Consider the following 20,849-nt stretch of genomic DNA (forward strand, 5'->3'; position numbering starts at 1 on the left):
TGCCCAGACCAGTATTCCACTGCCACATTCGGATATCTTCAGCTTTAGAAAATATTCCTCCTGCCTAAACTGAAATGCCTGCACTGTTGTTTTAACAAGAATAGGTCTGAACTTAGAATAAAATACCTTATACACTTAAAATAATTTTAGACAGCTTGTCCATACATAAAATTATCATACTGTTATCTCATAGAGAGAAGAGAATGTGATATGAATGAAGCATCACGCTCAGTTTCCGTGAGTGTATTCAGTACATAAACCAGTCCTAGTCAGAATAATGCCAGAGCACACAGTTCTTCATTTGTCCTTCACACAACAACAATTACAGATGCCTGCCCATAACTTGTAGTAAAAAATGTTTATGTTGCACGCATATTTTGGAAAATCATCACTAGTGTGCCTAATTGCTCTTAGCAGCTTACTGTGCTTACCTTTTTGTACACGTTAGGTAACGAACAAAAATCGCTAGCATTAGCTTTGAGTCTCTGATGTCCAACTCTGCTTAACCTGAACTGAATTAGTCCGAGATACTATCTATAAAATTTTCAGTTTAGACTGATCTGTTTCAATGCCTGTATTTGGATGAACTGCACTACATTTTTTCCCTGTATCAGCAGAGCTGGTAAGAAATTCCTGCAGAGGAGAAACTGAGCTCCTGATGAATTCCTATTTGTTTATATTTTGGAGGAACGGGTCAATAAAAACAGCACTGTTTTACTTTATAATAAAAACATAAAATGAACATGTCTGTGGTGGAAGGCACATACCCAAGTATGCAGAGATGCTGCTGTGGGGTGGAGGGGGGACCTAAGTACTCCTTTTTTATGTGAACCTCGAAAACATACAGGTTTCCTACAAGTGATGGCAGTGCACTCAAGAGTGAACCTAACAGAAGGAGAAACAAAAAGCTTTTTAAATACTTTCAGGAAGCATTTTTCTTTCCAGGTGATAACAAGTTATGTACAGACTGTGTTACAAGGATAACAAGCAGTCATGACTGCACTTGTTTATTTTATGAGAAAGGCTCAGGAATTTAAAATACTATTGTAGACAAAATATCTCATTTTCAGTTTCTTTTCGAAGTCTAATGAAATGGATGACGTTTGCTGGCATTGCCACTGAATTATATAATCCTAGAGAAGACATTAACGGCTGCTCTAAAAATCTAATTAAATTTTAGAGCACTAGTAATGCAGCCATAAGGCCCATGTAAGCCATTATCTACATTAATAAAAATTAAAGTCAAACAATATCTATATAGCAATAATGTACCTGGATTCAAAGTCACTTTAACTCCCTTACTCCAATATTTTTCTTTATTGTTGCTCTAAGTATTGTTTTTGAATGCAATTTTCAAATTTTTGTACATCTGAGATAGAAATTAAGCTAGTTTTTCTTAATTGTTTATTTTCTTGCCTTCTGCATAGCTGTCTCAGTCATGCAACCTCCCATGCATTGGAGCAGAGCATCTCAGAAAATACCATACAGAAAAGCAGCTTGCAATGCAAAGCAATGGGAGCATGACTCACCTCAATGCATCTTTTCTGTTGCATGGAAGAGGAACAGAAAAATGATCTAAAAAGAAAGCAAATACCATGAAAAGGAGCAGAATACAAATAAAGAGTCGAGAGATGGCCCTGGGAAAGGAGAGAGGCACTCACCCGCCAGCTCTTGTGGGCCATGGCAACCTGCTCCTGTGACAAATAAACAACAGCCACTGAATAAGAGCATAGCCATTAAGCAAAAATCAGGATCTACTGAACATCTGCAGCTGGCAACGTGAAGTAACTTCCTAGAGCTGGGAATGCTTGCAGCTGATGGGAAGCTAACCACTAAAGTGCATTTTTGCACTTACAGGTATGCTTTAGTACACAATGCTTATGAAAAAAAAAGCAGTTACTTCTGCAGTCTAGGCCTTTCCTTTTGTAAAGTGCACTGTACTTTCTGCAGCTAGATTATATACGCTTTACGAGTCGTATTTAACTCTGCCAGTCTTGCAGAGCTTATAGAAGTACAAAGGAGTAAGATTTCTTAGGATAATGTGAGTTGAGAGGCATTAGCACTGCTGGTACTGCCCTAAGAACATCATGTGCTTTTTCTCAGCCCTGAGATGTAGATGCTTCCTAAGGAGCAACAAAAAGAGTGGTCTGTGCCAATGCCTGATGCAAAACAAAAACGGGGCGAGAGAGACTTCTGGTCTGTCGCACAGCATGACAAAACTTCGTATTGACTCCTCAGCTGGAAAAGAAAGCCCATCTAAAGGAAGAGGGAGTGAAAATCAGAAACATTTTGTCAGACAGCTGAAGAGTTTTCTACTTGCTGGAGAAAAATTCCTTCTAAAGCATGCTACCTATTTGGGTTTTGCCTGCAATGGTAAGTCTGTCCAATTACACTTTTGTTTTATTTCTGTCCCATATGCCTGCTCTACAGACTCAATAAAATTGATTTCTTTTTTTCCTGCTTTGAATGGTAAGGATTACTGTGCATTTAAATGATTTCTTTAGTTGGAAGAGTGTATTCTAAAGAACAAAACAAATTGCAGAGATAATTTTAGTGTAATATCTTGGAAACGGAGTATTTAGTTTACTAAAACTTCATTTTGAGTTCTTTGGAGAAATCCAGAAAAGCTTGTAAACTAGAGAGCAGGCAGTTTCAAGCAGGATCACCTGCATGGTCTCTAAGCCTTGAACCTTTCGTTTCGGGACTGACTAGTGAGAGCCCGGGCCAGCCACAGCACTGCAGTTCGCCTGGATATAACCACTTCCCTGGCTGCTATCTAATGGAGCCCATTTTAAGAATCAAAGTACAACCAAAAATCCACTCCTAGGCTTGTACCGCTTAAAACGCTACAGTATGCCAACAGTGTTTTTAAATAAAACACCCTACCTGAAAACACAAGGGAAATGGAAACAGCTGAGACCAGGCACAGAGCGCCCGGGCCGGGCTCGAGCCGAGCAGGGAAGGACGCAGCGCAGGCACCGCCTCGGCCCGGCTGCCGCTCACACTCGCCCGCCCAGCGCAGCCGCCTGCCACAGCTGCCTAACTTTAAAGGCCAGCGATCCCTCTCCAAGACGTGAGGAAAGCATTCAGAAATGCGAGGTGTCACAGAACTTCTAATCACCAATGCACACAACTCATTTACCCCCACACAAACAGTGTGCATAGTTAAAAACACAAGTGTTCTCTACAAAAATATTTGTAATTAGTGAATAAATTATTCCGTGGCCATTATTGAAATTAAATCTTCTCCGAATAAGTTTCTTGCTACCTCAGAAGCAGAACTCAAAGCAAGAGGGCTAACCTTCCCCTCACATGTAGCAGTTTAATACACTTACAATACTTACATGCAGGTCACGGAAAATAAATCTTGTTACAGATGCCATACTGTGGGTGGATGTAGCACATATGTCAGAGTTTGATACGTGCAGCTCTGGTCTTTACCTCCTGAACACTTCTCGTCTCTACTGGCAACACCACTAAGATGCTACAGGCAGGTAAAGCCCCCATCAAGGTTCCCACACTCCTAATTTCACACCCTGCTGTCCACAACTGTTCACCAGCACCTCGGAAAGAGATCAACAAGGCTGCTGTGGCTACGTCCTCTCTCAACGATCTCAGTTCAGACTTCAAACTTACATTAAGAAATCAAAGCATGGGAAGTTCTCTGCTTTTGAGAGCACAGATTTAGCACTTTTTTTCTTAATAAGAAGCAGATACAGAATGATTTTCAGACTTCACGAATGGGATGAAATGGAACATTTTCTGCAGCAGTATTACCTGCATAGATACTGATTCCAAGGACAACTAATTCCCATTTTTATTTTAAGCATATTCACATTCATAGACACAAGCTCAATATCAGCTACTAAAAAGCGCAAAGAAACCAAGGACAAGTGGAGGATAACGTACTGGAACACAGGCAGATACTGAATTCTAGTGAACAGAAAGAACAAAGGCTTTGCCTGGGATAAATATTATGGAAATATTTCTGATATTATTTTCTTATTTCCAATTCTAATCTTGGCTAGCATCTGGGCAGAATTAAATAAATAATAATTAAAAAAAATCTCCCTTGGATTTATTCACCATGAGAACCTCACCTACGCATTCATAGTGCTGAGATAAAAACTCCAGGGAACGACTGAAGAGTAAGGAAAAGAAAGGACAGCATGTTTCTCTGAAGTAGTCCGTTCAATTCTGGTAAATATGCCATTTTATACATTGATTTATAACTATTTTTCAATATATGTACAGCATTCAGCCTACACATCTAAATATATCTATGGTCTTTGGTACCCATTCCTCCACTTCGCTTTCCAAATGTGGCAGTGTAGAAGCTAATACACATGATAAGTATCAGCTCACCAGGAAAAACGTATTTTGTGCTTTGCTTTTCTACCTAGTTCAAAGCAAATTAGTGAACTGCACAACAGCTTTTCAGTAAATACAGCCTGAAGACCTTTCTCATTCACAGAAAAATTCAGCCAGTATTACTTTCTCCAAGTAACTATTTTTAGCGCTGGATGCAATGGAGGCAAATTTCTATCAATGATTTTTTTTTCTTTTAAACTCTGGTTCTTCAAAAAGATACTTTTTCCCCAGAATTTAAAAAATAATTCAGTTTTGTTGAGCCAGAATTTTTTTGACAACTGAGCACAAGGAAGTTCAATTTTCACTTACAATACTTCAAGGCTGGCTAGTAACAAAGAAGTGAAAGCGGAAGCGACCTTCGGCATCACTCGCTGCCCCTGCTCAGGCCGCTGCAGCCGGGCGAGCGCCTACGTGGGGAAGAGGAAGGGGACACGAAGGCCGACGGGGCAACTCACGTTCTTACTGGCACCATTGCTGTATTTCTATTAGCAAGTCCCAGAAGTGACGATGTAAGAGACACTGAAATACCAGGTACAGCTTAGAGTTTATCTACACTGTAGTCTTATTTGCTTAATACTTTTAAATAAATAATTACTTTACTTTTTTAAAGTTCCACTTGTTACAAACCACTCAACGTACTTCTTCACCGTCAAGCACGAGAAACGTCGCTAAAGCCGCCTTCTGAAGTCGACAACTTCCGAACCTCTTCAGCTTCGATAGCTGCCTCCCCGAATTCCTCATTCTCTGTCCTTGACCCACCCCAGGGGCCAGGCAGCGCAGGGAGCGCGGCCAGAAAGAGGACAGACGGACGGGGCAGCATCAACAGCACGAAAACTTGGCCGCTGAGAGGAGCCACAGCCTTTGGTTACAAGCTATTTCTTGCACCATTTCTTCCTGTCTTCAGGACAGGCCACCGGTAGCTCGAAAAGAGGCAATGAATCAATTACAGCAAGCTCCCCAAAATAATATTTTCTTTGTAGTGCGCCAGCACAGATCGGCCATTTGTTATTTACGTTTCTGCTTCAACCTATTTTGTAACTTGGTTAAATAAATTGCTTCAGTAACTCAGCAGAAGAAAATTTTTAAATAAAACCAGTATTTCACTCAGTTCCTGCACTTCTGACTATCCTTCCAGCTTAGATAAGGTTTAGTTTTTGAATCTCATTTTGCGATTAAAAAAAACCCCAAAAAACAAACTCTGCATGTTTGTGTTATAAAATTCAGAAACATAGACCTAAAAACCTGGGTAGCTGAGGGGGCATACAAAACCTGTGTACATGTATCAAACCACACTGCCACCGAATGCTGTGACTTACTCAACTTAGCAAACAGTCTGGCTGCAAACAGCAGGTATTTCAAGACAGACATTATTATTGGCTTTTAGCAATATTTTGGCATATTTCAAGGTAATATGGGAAGGAATGCCTTGAAATTACAAAGCGTAATGCCTTTGATCCACAATGCCTTCAAACTGCTTTGCAGTTATTTCAGATGGATTAACATACGGTTCACACTCAAATATTTTTATCAGACATGGGTTATAACGTGAATCCACATTTCCAAAATGACCAGCATCAAACCTTTGCTGCCAAAGACACCTTGGTAACCTGCGAAGGTGTAGATGAACAGATGCTCAGGGCTCACCTTGCTGTGCAAGACCCGTGGAGCCACGGTGGTCTGGACCAGGCCCGGATCAATCACCCCAGAGAAGCTGGCGTGCGGGGCCGGACGGCAGGACACAAGGCACAAGCTGGTGCTGCACCACGGACAGGGAGCTGGGCGTCTCTCCCCGCCCAACATCAGTTTCCTGACAGGACGATGGCACTGCTGAGTCGAACGGAAGGCTTTGCCCGCTGTAACACTAAGAGGTTCTGTATTTTTGACAATAAGTCTTTCTATGAAACAAGCAAAACAGAAGGAGCCTCGTGTTTGGATGCCTTTGACACAAGGAAGTCAGTATTTTCCCTGTTTATAACAAACATGTAAAACCGTAACATGAAATATCATGAGGTTACACAAAACTTGTCTTTCTAGTACTGTTCCAAATAGAAGAAAATTACCACCATAATCTAACCTGAAAAGCAAATTCAGAATTACCTTTTAAAGACAAACTGATTAAAAGACCTAGTTCATAGGGAAGCAATACAACTTCTAAATAAATTACATCTTGGAATCCACCATGAACTTAATAGTATCCTTGTGGACGCTAAAGTTAATACTCTGATGATAACTATAATCTGGTTATTTTATTTACTTTTATTAAATAAATTTCCAACTTTTATCTGCTGAAATGTAGTATTTTATACTTGAAAAAGATGAAGTAACATACAAATGGGAATTTTGCCTGCTCCGGATATAGACTGTTTTCCCTTTTGCCAAATGTAAAGCTCAAAAAAATATACATATATATCCTACAGCTCTTCAAGATCTGTGCTTCTCCACCTGAGCTCTAAATTGGTGAACGGTTATGTTTTCCCTAGATACCATAAAAAGAGAAGCAGTATTTATTTCCAAGCAATAATATTTCTTTCCTCCATCAATACTGTTACAGAAAACCAAAGCTGAGCCCAGCATAGTGAAGCTCTGGGCTCAAACCATTGCTTAGAACAAAGGGTATTTTGCTCCACCTGGAGCAATTCTGGATCTGCTTCTGCAAGGGCAATGACTTGCAGCACTTACAGCGCCAGGATCTTCTAGCTGCTTCGAGGCAAGGAGCCAAGACCTAGGAGTTGGGTCCTGCATGACAACTTCAGACCTGGCGTATAGCTCCTTTTTTCCTTAGACTCTCCTACAAGCTGCACTGAATCACTCAGGAACAGAGGACTGGAAATTAAGAGGTAGACGCTACAACTGGCTAGAAAACTGCTCAGTACGACCCACTGCAAAATCCATATTTCTGGGAGGACATGCTATGCTTCATCTGCTGCAGACCCCAGATTATAATAGCTGACCAAAGTTTCAGAAACTAAATGTAAACATAGCCCTCATGAACCAAGTATTAATACTTTACCTCACTTTACTGTTCACTTACTTGATCTTTTGCTTGCCACTAGAGGCTCTTCCTGTAAGTCTTTTTCCCCTCTTACACCTAACAGGGGATTGAAAGGTGTAACATCCCCCCCTGCCTTGAGGGGCTCATTCTCATACATCAGTTTTCTGCAAGGAGTATGTTGTGTTAGAAAGCACATGCAAGGTCTCAGAGATCTTTCTTCAGGTTGCAGATGAACTGGAAGCCTCAAGCTGCAGAAATTGAAGATTATAAGTAAAAGCCTTTAAGAATCAAAATATTAAAATATTTGTGTGCCTTCTCACTTGACTTGATAGGCTCACCTACCCACTGCCATAGACTATCTCTATCAATGATTGATCTCTCTCTGTCTCTCTTACAACCTTATGGGGAAATCTGGATAGAATATATGCTTTTATTTTATATAATAACAAGGCTTACTGTAAGAGAGCTTGCCATTTGTTGAATGCTCCATATGTGACTTGACTCATCTATTGATGCTTAGTATTCTGCTCTGTCTCTCATTGTAACAATTGAAGGAATTTGAAACTGCAGAAAAACAGAATACAAAACACCACAGCCACTGTCAATCTAGGCCCTGCAGGGTCTTCAGTGCTGACAAAAACACTAATCAATTCCACTAACACAGCATGCAAATAGCATCCATCTTCCATTGGCTGTCCAGTTGGTGTGATTTTACTTTTAGCTGGCGACTTAGATATTCCCTGTTAAGTAGTGGTTCAGAAGAGATCAGTTTTTAATCTGCAAATAGCACAACAAGAGACAGTGAAGTGACCATTAAAAGAGCAGATACCATCTGTAAAGAAATACACTGACAGTGAGACACAGGAAGCTGGATGTATCACTTCACTTGAAACTATAACACTGCGCTTTTTCGAAAAACATAAAAAACAATTCAGGAGATTAAACAGAACTTAACATGTAGCAGTAGGAAAGGAGTAAAGAGAAGAATACACATTAAAGTAAGGGAAGGGATATTAAGAAATCTCACCTCCTTGAGCAGGTATAATCCTTTGTCTGCTGGTTAGGACCTCCTTTCAATCCCTGTTTCAGAAACACCTTGCTGATTACCCAAGACCACACTAGATGTGCATTTTGCGTCATGCACCAAGTAGACGGGGAACACAATATTGCATCTAATGTCAGCGACTATTGTTTCTCCTGCTGCTAACCTTCAGAGCCTCCAAAATACTGGAGGAATTCATTAACTGATAAATTACTTATGTTACCTCTGTCTCAACAATTATCCATTTCTTTCTCAAAGCTTACTTAACATCTTGTCCTTTCTTTCTGGCTCAGTTCACTTATATTTCGATTAAAGAGACAGAAATAAAAGATGCTGTTGAAACTGAGACCTATGCTGGACCTACAATTACACTGAACACACATAGAAGTGGATTTCTTGGATATTTAGGAATAAAACTCTCCCCTTAAACAAACAGTTCTATATGGGTCATAAAACCAACTTTTAATTCCACCTCCCACCCCAGAGAGGAAGAGCTCATTCCCATACGAGCAAATAAGCCTGCAATTAGAACATTCGCTCAAAAGACATAGTCACAGCTTCTCCTCTGCCAGCTTCAGACAAGAGACTTGAACCTAATCCCTTACATCTCTGCTAGGAGCTCTAACCTTTGGTCGGCAAAATCAGTCATCCTCTCTCTAGTGAATAATTGGCGAAGTGGAACTGTTCCAAGGGGAGACATCAAGGGAAACGCAGCCCCTGAGAGCCAGTAATTTGCCGGAGAGGTCGCGGTGGAGAGACGACTGCGATTCAGCTCCCTGCTTTGCCTAATTCAGAGCAACGACCCAAACCGCAGCTTCCCGATTTCCAAGCGGGTTCACAGCCGCTGGTGTCGTCTGGCTGCTCCGCAGTCCTGACTGTAACGCCACCGACAGCCTCAAGAAACAACAGCCTAGCACAAGGATTTTTCACACCAGCTGATCGGTGTTTGTAGGAAAGACATTCAGCTGGAAATACCCCATCAGCTTCAGTGATTAGACGCATGGGTAATCAGCTACACACTAGTGACAGAGCCTTTACAGGCCTCTTCCACCATTTAAGGCCAATCAGCTATTTAAGGTTTGGCTTCTGTGAGAAGACAATTCAATAATTATGTCTCACCATGTACCAAAATGATACAGGAACAGAAACTGCTATTATGACTCCCTAGATAGCGATCAAATGCAAGCACTTTCAAGCAGGACATAAGCTCTTTGCTTACTGGAATCAACATTTCAGGAGGCTGGCAGCTGAAAACTGTTTTAAAGCACAATTGTAGTTTTGAAGGAGTGTTTTTTTAATCTCAACTAAGAGGGCAGAAACTCCAGTGTTTTTTTAAAAAAGACTATTTCTCTTCTGCATTTATGCATGATGAAAACTGGCACTTTTCCCAACTAGGACAGATGGACAAAGTCTTGAAATGTTAACGACATTATATTCAGAAAACTGAATATTTGCTGAGGCTTCAGCGAATCTCAAACTAAAAAATGTTCTCCACTAGAAGTATTATAAAAGCACATTTTCCATTTTACCTTACTGTTTGCATAAAGTATAGGAAACGGACTATACAAGAAAGAAAACCCCTTTGAAGTTTTCATGAATCAAAAAACCACAATGTCTTAAAAAAAGAAAATCTGATTCTCCTGGTCAAATTCTGGTCAAAGTTGGCACTTCTACAGCAGGATCTGGACTTCCTCCAAGCTCCATGAGAAAGTGGGTCCTCGTCCTCTCAGGAGGTATTTGCTCCATGCTCCAGGGACTCCTGGCACAGACAGCCATGAGGGCTGGCCACAGACGCAGCCTTATTCTGAAAAATTAAGTGGTTTCTCTACTTTTTCCATTAGCAATGAAAGCCTGGAAAGGCTATAGTCCTGCAGTGTATTGGAACGCAAGGACAATATACTGCAAAGTATTTCAAAACTGAGGAAAAGCTGAACTTCAGTTCTTAAGAACCTTTTCCAAGAGCTGCTTGAGAAAACATGCTGGCTATGAAGACCTCAAGCCAATGTTATGTAACATTTGAAAGAGGAGACTATCTGTGGGCAACTTGTCAAGTTTTATAACCACAAGTATCTTAAAACTATTTACTCTCAATTAACTCATTTTTAAATTGCCAGGAATTTTCACTGGTTCACTCACAAGAGAACAGGTTAAATCATAAAAAGTCTAGAATAATTTCTTCAGAGAAAAATGAAAAAATTCAAATTACTTATAATGATAATGCTTAGCCTATCAGACTAAAAATACACTAGACGCTGTCAATAATAGCTTAGATAATTAGGATTATCATCTGACTGCTCTACTGCAATATTCCTTATCTTCCCCAAATTCCAAGCAAACTCAAATACAAAAGGTTATTGTTAAAATATCTTTAAAGAGGAGCTAAAGTATGTTGCATTCAGCTACTAGTCCCTGAATAAATGAAAACATCTATATGCTAATGTTCCAACCTTCAGACAGATGTGTCAGTTGTGAAAGCTCAGCACTTCGCAACATCAGCATGTAAACATTTAAAAGTGGTTCCTAATGTAACACTATTTATTAGCTCTACTCCTGCCATAAAGACTGATGAATTTGTCTATTCATACTATGGTCCTCACAAATACAGAATCTGCAGATCAACTTAATTTGGGTGTAGGCTTTGAATCACTGATCTAAAGATTATTTTTATTAAGATCAACACATAAAATATTTTTCCTCCTTCTACAGACATGTAGTTTCTCCCAATTATGTTTAGAAAGATAATATTTATGCACCTACGATACAATGAAGAATTAAACTACTCCAATAAATTCTGCAGTATCTACATCTATATTAAATACCTTCCCCGAAGCAGTCCATGCAGAAGTGGATGTTTAATAAAATAGGACTTGTGAGTATAGCATTTCTAGATCACATAACCGTCTCCTTCCCTATGGGGTTCCTGGAACTTAGTAGTTGATTATGTGTTTCCCAAAAGACATCAAACACCTCTGTCATCACACTGCAGTTTCACTTTGTACGTCTTGTAGGCTACATACAGCAAACTCAGGGCCATCCAAAGCAAAACAGGAGGAAACTGCACTTAGAGGAGGGCGTAATTGCACGTGTCATTAACTAGACCCCCATCTGTGTCCTCCAAGCGCTTAGCGCTTCAGGGCAGAAACTACAGATTCCTGAATCTTGGTATGGATTTAGCACTGCAACACTTGCACCTTTGGCATTTTGCATCTCCTAGAGCAGTCCTAAGCAGCAAGAGAAGTCTGGTAGGACAGACCATTCACTCAAATAAGCAGAGAGATAAAAGCTATTTCTCCAAATTATAGAACTCAAAGTTCAGCAAAAGGAGCCAGAGAAATGTTTGTTTTCCCAAATGTGATATAAGGGACTAATTAAAAATAACTTTAAACTATCAAAGATAGCTTTTTGGAGACTAAATCTCTCACATGACTCTGATTTTAAAAAATGGTTTTCTATTGCACCACCAAACTATACTCTAAAATCTCAATGAGTTTTAGCAAGATAACCAAAGTAAATCTGCAAATCTTTTTCTCATTTTATAATGATTTTTTCAGATATGCAAATGACTGCAAGGTATTTTCACATGGATTATTTTTGAAAAGGACAGCAATCATTTCAGGTTAATCCTAAAGAATTTAAAATACTACCAAAAAAAGGGGGGGGGGAAGTTCTCACTGTGTTTTAAAAAATTGTTTCAAAATCACTTTATTCAAATACGTATCTGGATGAACATGATCAACGTTCATTAAAAGCTCTAAAGTGACAGGAACACAAACTGGCACTCGACAATCGCAGAGCTAAGCTCCCACAGCTGTAATGAATAAATGGAGCATGTGCTTCCAAATGCAGCTGACACCATCCATAACTCTGTATTTGACACTTGACTGCCCTTAGGAGGGATCTGTTTTTCAAAAATAGTTTATTTGCAGAAAAAAATTATCAAAATAACCGTCTCAGTAGGAAGGCTGTGAAATGCAGTTATAAAAGAAATGCCAGAAAGAAAATCCTTTGAAGGAGTAAATGGCTGACACTATGGTTTACTGTATGGATTGGAATTTACTACCAGAGAAGTTCATTTTAAATATTATATAAACATATGTATGTAGTTCCTCAAGTAAGTACTAAGAGGCAGACACTGCTGATGCAGTAGACCAGCTGCAGGGAAACGTAGGGCACGGCCAGCCGGCCCCGCTGCGGCACTGCCCTCCACGGAAAGCCCCTCTGCTCTGGATTATCCACAGGAAAACCCATCCGCCACAGCGTTCAGCACAGCAAACGGTTTGGCTGGTCGCTTGAGACAGCCTCGTAAAGCTGCTCCTTGGGCTGCGGCACCCGCTGGAGCTGAGCCGAGCCCCGCAGCCGCCCTCCGCACCCCGGCGAGCGCGTGACCCCGGGGGCTGCCTAAGCCCCAGGCACCCTCCTGCCAGCCCCATTTAAGGAGCCCGTGCACATCTCCGCTTAGAAGAATCTCAAGAAATTAACTGTTTTAGGGCTTGGGTTTCAAGCTAATTCCTTCCCCGTGCCAAGGCTAATCGTTACGGACGCGCATACGTGGCAGCCCATTTCTGGGATAAACGGACCAGTTGCGCAGATCTCACACTAAGCCAGCCAGCCAGGCGCTCCCCGCCGCCCCCGGAGGGGGTCAGAGGAAGGGTCCGCTCCAAGAGCACGGTCAGTCCTCTTACCGAGCCTCCTCTTCCAAACAACCGCAGCACTCTAGTCCTCTACACGGACGTTTTACGCAGATAACCCACTACGGTGAATTTCTAGTTGACAAGTTTTCCTCAGGTATTAATTTTCCTCTTCTCTTATTATACCAAAAATATGGCCAAGGAAAGGTAGGAAAATCACATCAGTTCACAACCGGCACAATAGCTTGGGAGAGCTGAAAGAACAAGAATGAATTTCTTTGGTATCAGTTCCAAGTATCACATCATCTTCCTTTTTTTTTTTTTTTTTTTTTTTAAAGGAAAATTAAGTTAATCAAAGCAAATCAAAACAAGTACCAACAAATTTTGTCTGGCTACTCCTACATGATAAACCAACTCAAATCCACAAGAAATCTGGCTACAGTTCCTAACTGCAGAAAACCAAACAGGCAGAAAACAACCAAAATTTCAGATTTGTGAAGAAACCCCCAAGCAGAAGAAAAGAGTGTGTATTTCAAATATGCTCTTCAAAGAAAAAAAAGTAAAAATATTACTAGCAATTCAGGGCCTATACATACTAGCACCTAGGCCAAAAAACAGTAAGGCTCTATGCCCAGAGAGATGATGGGAAAGCCCACTTCCTTTTTTACCCCAGGTGTATTACAAAAACCAGCAGCCTGAGGCTCCACTGTGCACCTCTCCTCCTTGTAGCAAAAGTATTAAAATGGAAAAGATCTGTCGTTTTCAACCCTTCTGAAGTTTTCCTGTGCGTGTTATTCATAAAAGTTCTTTTGAGGCAGCAATTCACAATAATTTGCATTCCCTCCGAGCTGTGCTTCTGCATTCAGACAACCTTTCCTGTTTCCAATCTCATTACATCGATCAGCAACTAAAGATGGTAATTATTAGTGATGGACAAACCCTAACGGCTCAGCTGGAGCTCACATGAAGCTACCAAACTCTTCTGGTCTGTAAATCAGGCTGCAAATCTTGTGAAATTAGACTCCGGAGAGATTTCACTGTTTTCTCTAGGTCTCTGAGCCCTGGGAACGCAGCAAGACAGACACGTTTCCTTCCACAGCACCAGCGCACTCAGGCGCTCTCCCACCAAGGCAGCTGCCAGATTTAGAAAGAAAGGATGAAATCTGCAGTGCCGCCAGGGCAGACACCGAATAACATGATGTTCAGTCTTGGGCTTTAAAAGAAACAAAACTAATTTTCTTTATCTTCTGTTTTATTTCTTCACTTATTTTCTTAATATATTACAAATACTGGCAAAAATGGAAAAATAATATTAATCATCCATGTTATATAATTGTTGCTTATAATGTTATATAATTGTTGCTCATTTGGATCTTTGAAGGCTATTCAGTGTCATTGATAAATTTAGAAATATTTTAAGTACTTGATATCTGTGCATGAACTGATTAAACTGAATAGTTAGCGTACGCTACTGTAAAACTCAAACCACAAACTCTAGTCATATGTAACAACTAAGAGGCACAAACTGTTCTGCTGAGTTTCAAAGTTACACTTCGTTTGGGGCAGAATATTAAGGAGTCAGAATTAACCAACCGTGTTGATATAAATATGTTGGATGAGCGTAACACCAAGGGTCAGAGTCCAGATGAAAGAGTCAATACTCGAGCATGAAATGGGATGTAACGCCAAACACGTTTGACAATGAGGTCCATGATTTACACAGCCTTTCTGTGAAGTTTGCAAGAGCACTTCAGATGTTCCTGGAAAACGGCAGCTTTAAATGGAAGTGTTAATACCTGACCACTGTTTCACTCAACACCAGAAATTCTTGCAAGAAGTTGAAAAGAACCAAAATTTTAAGAGCTCAAGGCATCTTGTAGCAGGAATTAAGATAAAATTTTTGACCAAATCTACACCAAGATCACAGTAGTTTAAGTTGGCTGACTCAAAGACTAACCTCAACATTTTATTCTGTTAATAATGCACTGCAATGTCTACGTATCCATTGTAAAGTCCACTCCATACACGCTACAGAGAGGGGGATGACGAGGTAGCACTAGGGGAGGGGGCGAGAGATAACTGTGTTACACAGGCACAGCCCTGAGTTCTGGATAAAAGCACACTAAATCTTAAATCATCCTATCTCAGTTTGAGAGCTTATTGCTACCACGCTTCAGTGAGTAATGTCCTAGAAATCCTAAAAACCTCACTGAACTCTTCTTCAGCTTCTTCACAGACTTTTCAGCACAGAAGAACAATACGGAGCTACGTAAAACATGATGCATATTTGTCACAATACAGAAAAAAATCTTATCTTTCATAGCGAAACCCACAGCATCACAACACAGGAACTGCTTGCTGAGATGAGGCACTTACCAACCAGTAAATGCCTTGCTCGTTACGCACACAGAAGCCAGCTCTGCCCCAGATAGGGCACTATCCTGGAGCCAGGCCGGACTTCTCGCAGTAGATGACACTGATCTGGACCGTGCCTTTGCTGCTGCCTCGGAGAGGAGGTGAGCTGCCTTCCACTGCAGCACGTTGCAACAAATGCCCGCACACAGTTTCACTACTCCAAATCTTAATGCGAGAACACTCTGAAATATTCCACATCACATAGTAAATAGTTTGAAGATTGCAAACAAAGTAGTCAGACTATGAATAACTGACAAGAAGGTCGTCAGATAAGTGTACAAAATTAATTATGCCATACCCAATAACAGATAAGAACCACTACCTCAAACAGTAACACTACAGCTGGTAATAAGTAACAATATGCAAACATTTTAATGTTATTATTTCTGTAAAACTAAAACCAATGTTCATGCAGCAATAACTACTAAATGATACTCAGGAGAAGTCTGAGAAGCCTAAAATCCAGTAACTTGTGTATCAAAATAAACCACACAAGGAGAAACAGTTGGAGAAAATCATTTTATCATTTTGAGTTCTTGAGGAAAAAGGCAACTGAAACCATGTATAGATCATTGGGTAAACTGATCTCATAAAAAAGGGATTAGTACATATAAAGGTAATAAAATACTTCATGTTGGACTAGAATTCCACTTAATAAAACAAACCTTTCCACTCATGTAAAGGTTTGATTCACCAATGCTATTTTAATTTTATGCTCATTTTATTAGTTACACTAAAAATAAATCCCACACAGTAGAATCAGAAAATAAATTATTGGCCTTCTAAAGAAAGTGCCACCACTATTCCTTATAACAATTCAATTGTATAACCTCATAGTGCACAACATCTCACATTTTTGAAGAACTCTAGAAAATTCCAACTTGCCTAAATCACTTCTCATTAAAAAAAAAAATAATAAAGCTTAAGCTTTTTATAATAGCATCCTTTGCACTGAGTAGGCCAGGCAAATGTTCATTATAACCACCACAGAGCATCAGCTTTGAAACCAGCTGTGCAGTGTGTACAGCAGGATAAGAGATGAGATGAGATATAGAACTACAGATCTTTAAAATTTGGGTTGAGAGCATAGAGGATTATCACCATCAAGAAGAAAGGATTAATTTTTATCATTTTTTATTTTCACTGCCTGATATGGTGAGGTTGAGTGTATTTGATACCATCGTCTTTCTCTTACATCAATCTTTAAATTAGGTTGTATGAATAGAAATAGTTGTGCCCTCTGGTGAGATTGTTACCATCCTTGTCCTGAGAACAAGCAACCACTGTGGAACATTGTTCCCCACACAGCGTAATGTCCTCTGTTTCTCCAAAATAATTAGGGATTCCATGTTCTCAGTGTAATTTTTATTACAGTAAGATGCCGGCTACTAACTGTCATCTTTTTCTCAGGATGCTACGGCTGACAACATGTCTTCACGCTAAACAGCATCAAGAGAAGCAGTAGCCTAATTTTTGTTTATTTTTTTAATAAAAATCAGCTTACGTTATGACAATGATCTGTACTCCTTAGGATGCTGAACCCAGTGTTTTCTGCGAATCATAGCATTTCACTGTTTTATTTTGACCTTTTCAATATTCTGCAGCTTGATTAGCTATCTAAGCCAATTGCTTTCATAAGAGAACAGCAGAGAATGAAATCGGCTCCTTAAAAAAGATAAAAGATGAAAATGATCAAAGTATTATTTCAGATTCTTGGAACACTCATGTTCTAGAAAAGATGCCAGCAGGATTACATCACCAAGAAGTAAACAGCTTCCTGGTATAGCAACGAAGGACAACCTCTCCTTTCCTTTCCTCTGAGAAGGCCTCTGGGGTGGGTAGCAGATCTGAGAAGCAGCAAACTCGCAGTTGAACTAGTTCAGAGCTACTAAGAGAGGTTAGGGGACTAAAGGTGACTCCTCTGCCTTAAAGAAAGTACTGGAAAGAAAGAGCACGTCACAAGGCAACACAGAAGTGGGAGCTGCCTCCACAGCTCTCAGTAACGGGCCCAGTTTATACAGGTCCTGCAGCCTTCAGGGCTTGAACAACTACTAACATTCAAATCTCTTCATCACAGTAGTATAGCAGGGCCATGCAGAAACAAAGTCTTGTAAACTGAAGTCCTCGTAGAAGATTAAAAAAAAAAAAAATCAGTAACTACTTGGAAAACTACTCTCACTGTTGGAGACAACAGTGTGAAAACTGGGCGAGATGGACACATTCTGTAAAAAAAAATGCTGTTGGCCCTCCCTGGGGAACTGCAGCTCTCCAAACACCCAAGCAGGTGCTCATGGCAACGCTCCTGGGGGACAAGCTCGAAGAATGGTCCAGGAGGAGGGAACTGAATTTGTGGCATATAAAAGTGTTACAATCATCAATGCAAACCTCAAGAAACAAAGGTTTGGTCAAAACAAATTTGCAAGCACACTAAAGTAAATATTCTTTCTTTCTTTCTGCCTTCCTGGAAGTCCCCACAGTGACAACTTCCGGATCCAGAGGAACCAGGATTTGTACCCTAGATGCATGAGGATGTCTGATCTGGAGGAAGTGAAAATTTCAAAATATTCTGCATATCTTAAACTTCACTTTTAAATGACCTATGGGGAATACTGCCTCTCTCAAAATGAAACAAAACCCAAACCAGTAATAATAATAATAAAACCAGAGTTAGTTATGAGGATGAATACAGTGACATTTTCTGTGAATAAGTTCCACTTTTATTTGACAACTCCTTGCCCATTTTCAACAACGCCATTTTCAGAAATTCTAAATCTTAATGTAGAAGCACTGGACCTTGCTCATATAGCAGAATTTATTGGTAGTACAAGAAATGAGAGCAGAACTATTAACATGCAAGTACTAAAAACGACTTCTCTAACAACAGGTTCCCTATGGTCGGCGTCCAGCTCTGCTGCAAGTCACCAGAGCAAACGCTAGGTGAGCACAGCTGGGGCCCCTAAGTCTTCCACTGCTCTCAGCACCAGACTTCCCAGCGCTAGCCAAACAACAGGCTAAACTGCCAATTCATGTGCTAAGGCAAAGAGCAAAGAAAACATACAGCAAGCTAGTCCAAGAAATATCCCACAGTAGACAGCAGTTTTGCACAACAGTGCCAAAAATACTAAGAATCATAATCAAAAAAAAAAAAAAAAAAAAACCCTAAGAGGCACATATAAAGACAAACTCATCATGCAAGCAAAAACACCTCCCAGAATTATAAACATGCCAGAAATGCACTGTTTATTAGAATACAACAATGGATGGAGAAACAAATAAATATTTATAAACTCTTTATACGTACACACACACACACTACACACATATATCGTAGTTGAGTTTCATCAACTCATTTGTCCATTCCACACACAGAGACCACTACAGATGCAAAGTGAGGTACACTATCTACCAAGACTGCCCGCAGGACCCTGAGCAGACGTGAGGTGTGAGGCACCCAACGCACAGCACTGCCGCCCACAACAAAACCGCTCATGCCAGCTTACCCGGAGAAGAGACACAGCACCCTCCTGCAGCGGGCAAGCACGCAGCCTCTTGTCCCAAAGCCAATCTGCCTCTGCTCTTTCCTGGTTTGGTGTCAGCTTTGCAATAATGTTACCAAGGAGCAAACAGGCTCCGAACCCGGGTGAAAATATCCTGGTATACGAGCAAGCTCAATCGTAATTTAAAGAGAAACAGTATTTGCTTATATACTAAGCAGCCATTAAACAAATAAAAACAGTAATGAAACAGAATCTCTAAGCGATCATGGTATTTGTACTTGACTTTGGTATCGTCAATGCAGCAAGAGTAGGCAGCCTCCCAGTATGAGAGTTTTTAGCATGACAGCATTTTATGGCTTACACTTCAACTCTGAAACAGCATTATCAGCCTTGATTAGCTGTTGTTGGTGATTAGAGAACATTTTGCAAGTATCACTTGAATCTAGAAGATCCAGTGATGGAAGCAGGAAAGCAAAAAAAGGGACTATTTCAAGGTTAGAATTAGCACTGGCCAGCATGCAGCTTTACTAACACCATCTACAAACGGTCCTGGCAGTCACAGAGGGGACATGAGGGGGACAAACACCAGCACAGAGAATAGCCATGTTCAGACTTCCATGGGAAACTAAACAAATATTGGGGTGTTTCTTTTCTGTTACCTTCAGATTTTATTCACAGAACCACAGGCCCAGATATGCGCACTAAGAACTCCATGCATCTATTATCTCTATTTATTACATGAAACCACAATGAGGCTTTAACAGGCCCTTTCAGTGCACTTCCATTAGCAAAGTACTTGCAAGAATTCCTCCCCTACCTCCAGTGACAATTATAAAATATGCCCCCCACTACTTCTGTTTTTTAAAGTACATTTTCCTAATATTTAATTTATAAATCATTTCCCACATGTATTAGCAATAAATGTTTAAAGGCGGCAGACAGGAATACAACAGGAAAGCATAATGCTTGCTGTTTACTAGGAGGCCTCATTAAAAAGGCATCAAGAGCAAGGAAAATAAAAACAACCTTGTGAACCTTTGTAATTGGCCTCAAGAGAAATGCAACACTAAGGACATCAATGCAGACATGTGCAGCCCATTCTAGTGCCTGTGACGGAACAATAACAAAAAACCCACCATGCCTTTCGCATCCTTTTGTAAAGGCAAAGTGTGATTTTTTTTTTTAAATCAGAACACATGCACACAAAAACTTGTTATAATTTTCTTACATCTGTAATGTTTCTACAGATCACATATGAGTTGCTATGACACGCAAAAGTATACTATTAATAAAATCACTACTGTTTTTTCTTCTCCTAAATAAATGGTTTTATGAGCAGAATAAAGATAGGTTATTTTCATGTAGTTTAACTTTTTGTAAGTTCCACTGTAGTTTACTGGGTTCTCTCCAGTCACTTGTGTGCTGCCTGGCACGTCCTTTTCTGTACTATTTATTGTTTCTTCTAAACATATTTGATCTTTTATTTCAGTAATTATATTAGGTAAGTGCACAATTTTAACTTGCTGTTTTTAGAATGCATTGGATGAAGAACCACAATTTTTAGATAGTTTTTAGCAAAAGAAAGAGTTGACCCATCTCCAAAATGAATAGTTAATTGGAATAGCCTTTCTCTTTTCCAGCTAACTTCTGTTTAAACACAGATGTCACTTGCAAAAAGCTTAATTTTTAAACCAAATGTATCATACCATTTATTACTGAGCAGATTTCAAAATTCATATTTAAACTCAACAGGTCCCAGAGGCTCCGCTCAGATACTTCTGGGCTTCCCAGAAGACTCATGAAAGTTGATTATAAAAATTGCATTTCATTTTCCTGTTTTGTTTGCACTTAAATGGAGAAATTTGCAGCTGGAAAATAGCCATATATTTTCCGATGTACTTTCA

The 20,849-nt window shown here is 40.0% G+C and overlaps 1 protein-coding gene and 1 long non-coding RNA gene across 9 annotated transcripts in view; one reads left to right on the forward strand and one right to left on the reverse strand.

Moving 5' to 3' along the window:
* Positions 1–20,849, reverse strand: part of LOC134145559 (contactin-4) — a 368,498-nt gene that overhangs the window by 228,390 nt on the left and 119,259 nt on the right. The window contains exon 1 of one of the 8 annotated variants that reach the window (XM_062585144.1): positions 2,887–2,912. The exons of the other annotated variants lie outside the window; for them this stretch is intronic. The gene's annotated coding sequence lies outside the window, so the exon portion shown is untranslated. Of the gene's footprint in view, positions 1–2,886; positions 2,913–20,849 lie in introns of those variants that run through there. 8 annotated transcript variants of the gene reach the window in all.
* LOC134145566 (uncharacterized) lies at positions 1,785–19,187 on the forward strand. Its single transcript, XR_009959643.1, has 3 exons — positions 1,785–1,857; positions 2,104–2,373; positions 18,818–19,187. It is a non-coding gene; the product is annotated as an uncharacterized LOC134145566 (long non-coding RNA).

The sequence above is a fragment of the Rhea pennata genome, chromosome 12 (assembly GCF_028389875.1).
Source record: "Rhea pennata isolate bPtePen1 chromosome 12, bPtePen1.pri, whole genome shotgun sequence".
Lineage (NCBI taxonomy): Eukaryota > Metazoa > Chordata > Aves > Rheiformes > Rheidae > Rhea > Rhea pennata.